Source organism: Myotis brandtii, unplaced genomic scaffold (assembly GCF_000412655.1).
Source record: "Myotis brandtii unplaced genomic scaffold, ASM41265v1 scaffold1169, whole genome shotgun sequence".
Taxonomy (NCBI): domain Eukaryota; kingdom Metazoa; phylum Chordata; class Mammalia; order Chiroptera; family Vespertilionidae; genus Myotis; species Myotis brandtii.
In genome coordinates, this window is record NW_005354047.1 from 66,058 (window position 1) to 71,221 (window position 5,164).

The window sequence follows — 5,164 nt, forward strand, 5'->3', positions numbered from 1 at the left end:
AATACCCCTGCTCCCAGCACTGGAAACCACTATGAAGATGTCTGGCCAAGACCGGGCAGGGCTCATGACGCCCACCCAGCACATTGTCCACGTGACACCCATCCTCTCCCTCTGGAGAGCAAACCAGTGACAAACAGCATGCCAGTGTCAACAGGCTGGAGCAGCAGGCCTGCTGGGCACCCTGGAGACTGACACCCTGAGCCTCCCTCGGGGACAGTTCAAGTTCACTGCTCTCTCCACTGTGTCCTCTGCAACTCCCACCGCATCATTTAGGTGCGTCAGGCATAACAAGCTAGTTCTTCCTCCCTTAAATAGTTGTTTTGGGAAAAGTAGGAATAAAGCTCTTTGATCTTTAGTTCCCCCACCATGAGCCCCTCATCTTGTTCCATGAATTCTCTCCAAGATCTTCTCCCTAAACCTGGATCCACAGTCACCTGGTCCGGAGGGTCCTCAGCAGCCTGCAGTGTGCATTGTGGTGACACCCTGTGTGCGGTGCCGGGAGATGGAGGTGCCTGTGCCCACTGTGGCCCCACTTGGTCCTGGAGAGCTGAGAACTGCTGTGCACGGCCGCCTCGGGCATGGTCTCCTGCTCCGCGTTGCATTGCCACCTGGGTCTGTGGCCACCTCGTCTTGTTGCTCGCTGTGTGCTGATAGGCCTTTCCATCACATCTCAGTGCCATACCCTCCGCTGTCCCACCCTTCCGCTCGCTCCTCACACACACAACACCCCGGCCCATTGCCTCACAGACAGCTAGGCACCAACAGGCCTCACATTAGTGACAGTCATGCTGGTGGGGCTCAGATGTTTGAGCGTCGTCCCATGCACCGAAGGGTCACCTGTTTGATTCCCAGTCAGGGCACATCCCCGGGTTGCATGTTCATTCCAGTGGCGGGAGGTAACTGGTCGATGTTTCTCTTTCATACTCATGTCTCTCTCTCTCTTCCTCTTTCTCATCCCCCTTCTCTCTCTAAAACTAATAAAAACATATTTTAAAATATTTTTTAAATCTTCATTAAAAATATTAATGACAGTCACAAATATAACATGTCTCTGCCACTAGGATCACATATCCTTGAGAAAAATCTAATGTTTTAAAGTAAAATAGAGGCTCCTATTAAACGCACTTTTTGCAGAGTTGCATGTTCACATGGTCTGTGAAAATACGATTTACTGAATTTGGATTGTGGGCCCAGAAGAGCTCAGAGGTTCCATCACTTCTCTTCACAGCCTGCAGGCAAAGCCTCCCCTCGTGGAGCAAGACTGGAAGGGTGCCTCCCCCAAGAGGCCCCTGTGCCGCTTCCTCCCTTTGCCCATCGGCAACTGCCAGGCTGAGAGCTCCAGGAAGGCTTCTCTCCAGGTGCCAGGACTGTTCCAGGAATATCCTCTTGTGAACAAAGGTCAAGTCCAAGAGGCCACGCCTCTCTGTTCCATCCAAGGCTCCTGGAGCCTGTCCTTCCTCTTACCCTGTCAAGCTTAAGCTGTTAGACATGTCAGTCGACCTCTGTTCCTTCACAGCTTCCAGAAAAAGCAGGACTGTTACAGAACCATCACTCCAGCTTTATGGGTTAACGCACCTTGGCAGGGGTGAGCCTGAGGGTGGAGGAGAGGTGACCCTCTGGCAAAATACAAACGCCTCGTCCTTGGGCTTTGAATTAACAAAAAAGACACCCATGTGGCCTGTACAGCTGTGCTAAAAGCACACACATTTCTGTTCCCCCAGCCTTTGTTTTGCAGATGCTCACAAACCTGAAAGTACATGCTGACATTAAAACAAATCTAAATTTTTATAAGTATTGTAATGGGCAGGAAAAAATTAAGCTATCGTACATAATCTTTTATAACTTGGGTTTTCCATGCAAGTTCCTTTAGTTTTATCTGACTTCTACTTTTCTTGTTTCCTCGGCAGCAAAGACACAATCATATCGATCGATCGACATAGACTGGACTTTCCGTCCTAGACAAGCCTGAGCACAAATGGCAGACTGACTGCTGCACACTCACCTGTCTTCACTCCGCTCTCGTCCTCAGAGGCAGGCCCGCCGCCAGCGCTTTATATGTAGTCTCTGTCCTGCTTCCTCTTTTAAGTGTTGACTCCATCCTATTATGAAAAGATTTATGGCTAAGCCTAACAAATTATAGTAATGGCCATAGTAATTACAAACACTTTGAACTTATATAAGGTCTTCTATTCAAGAATGCCCTGGCGTTTTTGCAAACATTAACCAATTAGTTTCTTACCACACCTCAGAGGGTAGATCCTAATTGTAGGTTCACTTTGTTACTTTCAGGACCAACAGTTTCTGGGAATGGAGTTAGGTAAGAAGAAAGGGAGGGAAAGAGGAAAGGAGGGAGGGAGGGAGAGAGAGAGAGAGAGAGAGAGAGAGAGAGAGAGAGAGAGAGAAAATTCAATTGGTTGCCTCCCTTATACCCTCCGACTAAGGGATAGGGAGCGGGAGAGGGAGTGAGGGAGGGAGATGAAATTGGAGTGTCAGAAACTCTTATTCTTGGTCTGTATTTCAGGCAAGTGGAGCCACACCTGAGGCTGGATGACGCTCTTTTATGTAACCCAGTACCCACAGCTTGTTCTTAACTGTCTGCCTCAATAAATACTTCAGGAGGGTTTATATGAAGTTTCCAGGAGGGACCCTGCCCCCAATGTCCCAGGGATGAGTTTCATCCCTAAGAGGGAGCCCCTTTATCACCACACCTTGTGAGCCCAACTCTACTGAACGCTGGATGTTCCCCAAACACAGCCCCTCCTCTTGCTCTCTGCCTCCCACAGGTTCTTCCCTGGGGCTGAAGTGCCCTTAGGGACAGGGACTGTGTCTCATTGTCTTTATAGCCCCAGCACCTAGCACCCTGCCTGACACATAGTAGGTATGCAATAACCAGTGAGATGAATGACTAACTTCTTTATAATGTCTCCCCGCCCCCACCCAGGCACCGCTGGAATGTAGTGTAAGGCTGAGCAGTGAACTTGCCTGTGCACGTATGACCGAGTCCCCAGAGCCTGGCATGATGTGGGTATTCAGGAAACGTGTGTTGAATCAGTCAATGCACGAAGAATTTCTACAGCCTCGCCCAGCGGGATTCGGCTGTGTTTCCCAGCGCTGGGTCCAGGGTAGGGTTGGCCTCCTCATGTTCCATGCTGCCCTCTAGATAATTCTATCCCAGCACCAATGACACTTGCTTTTGTCTTTTTTTTTTTTTCCTTTCCAGTCTGAAAACAACTTGAGAACAAGGACTGAGTCTTCTTTCCCCGTCTCCCCTGACTGGCACCTAAGAGGTATTCGATAAGCGTTTGTGGGATTAATTAGTTGATAATTAATTAAAGGAAACTTATGACTTTCAGGAGGTCACTGACTTGACATCGCATTCTCTGCCTGTGGCTGAGCCGCTGAGGACACAGAGGCCACTGTGAGCAGATGCCCACCTGGAGACCCAGGGAGCCGGAACGTTACATTTGGGCCCGGGTGTGAGAATGCTGGTCTCCTCTATTGTTGGCAGAGGTGGCATACAAAGTAGAGAAACGGTGTACCCCATTACAATCCTTATCCCCACCAAAAAATGGAACACTTTCTCCTCATTTTTCCACTAGGCCTAGCACACACCCATGACAACTAGAAAGTATTGCCGTGGGAAGAAGCCTGGGGGCGCCCCAGCCCCATCTGCAAAGGTACCAGGTCACCAGGTCACCAGGGTTGATCTAACCCTGCGCCGAGGCCCATGCCAGCGTCCTGGAAGGCTCTCCCTGGTGGGCTGCCAGCACATGGCCTGGCAACAGCTCCACAGAAACAATGCCCAGCGAGGCCCTCTGGCTTTTCAGGCAGACCCCATAGGACAACCTTCATTCCAAAGACCTGGTGAAGGTCCAGCAGGGGAGCTGGGGGAGGTGTTGGAAAGTCAGTGAGACTAAACAGGAACAGCTCCCGCTATTCCCTGCCGTGCCCCAGAGCCACACGAGCGGCGAATGCCCCTACAGTTATGACACCAAGTCCAGTGTGGTCGCACCGAGCAATTCTGACACTATCTGCCTGGAGATAGCGTCAGATCCCACAGGTCGAGGGCTCAGTTCCACAGGACTGCCCCCTCCTTCAGATGACAGTCCCAAGAGCGGATTGTCACTCGTGCTTCTGACCAATTAGCTATAGATCTGAGATTCCAAAGACGCCCTCTGTGAGTTTGATTGACTTGCTAGAGCAACTCACAGAATTCAGAGAAACATTGCACTTACTAGGTTACTGGTTTACTATAAAAGGACATAACTCAGAGCAACCAGATAGAAGAGATGCATTGAGGGCAAGGTCTGGAGAAGGGCTGTTGGAGCTTCCAACACTCATTCATTCATTCATTCATTCAAAAATGTCATAGAGAGCATATTCTGTGTCAGGCATGATGCTGGGGATGGATAATACAGTACTGAACAGGACACCCATGGTCCCTACCTTGTAAAGCTTATATTTTAATGGAATGAGTTAGATTTCAGGTTCCTGTGATACACTATAATCCCATAAGATTAGAATGGAGCTGAATAATTCCTATAACCTAGTGACATCGTAGCCGTCCCAACAGCATAGCACAATGCATTGCTCATGTGTTTGTGGTGATGCGGTGCAAACAAACCTACCGCGCTGCTAGTCACATAAAAGTACAGCATGTGCAATTATGTTCAGTCCACAATACTTGATACTGGTAATAAGTGACTGTTGCTGGCTTATGTATTTACTATACTTCCTATTGTTATCTTAGAGTGTATTCTTTCTACTTATAAAAAAAAAGTTTGCTGTAAAACATTTCGCCATGTTTGGTGGCAGCAGCCTCATACATCTCATGTTTGCCGCATTTCTTGATCGCATCATTTTCGCTTGTGCTTGATTTAATCTCATGCTGTTTTGTACAGTCCCTGCTTTACAGGCTTATTGCCCAGGAACAGGGGGCCATCTCACATAGTCCAGGTGTGTAGTAGGCCAGACCATTTAGGTTGTGCGAGTGCTCTCTATGAGGTTTGCACAACAATGACAAAATCACCCAATGACGCATTCCTCAGAGCGTATCCCTGTCGTTTATTGGTGCATGGCCGTAGAGGCAAAGGGAGGGGTGTTTATTACTTATTTTTACAAGGGAAACTACGGAAACATCTCTGAACACAAACCGGAGGGATTT

General features: G+C 48.8%; 1 protein-coding gene across 3 annotated transcripts in view; it reads right to left on the bottom strand.

The window, feature by feature from the left end:
• The window catches only part of LYG1 (lysozyme G-like 1), a 10,461-nt gene extending 7,687 nt beyond the window's left edge, over positions 1 to 2,774 (bottom strand). The window contains exons 1-2 of one of the 3 annotated variants that reach the window (XM_014529788.1): positions 2,709 to 2,774; positions 2,003 to 2,099 (exon numbers count right to left, since the gene is read on the bottom strand). The gene's annotated coding sequence lies outside the window, so the exon portion shown is untranslated. Of the gene's footprint in view, positions 1 to 1,828; positions 1,917 to 2,002; positions 2,100 to 2,239; positions 2,329 to 2,708 lie in introns of those variants that run through there. The other 2 variants (XM_014529793.1, XM_005858350.2) reach the window with 2 other exon arrangements.
• Positions 2,775 to 5,164: the final 2,390 nt, after the last annotated feature.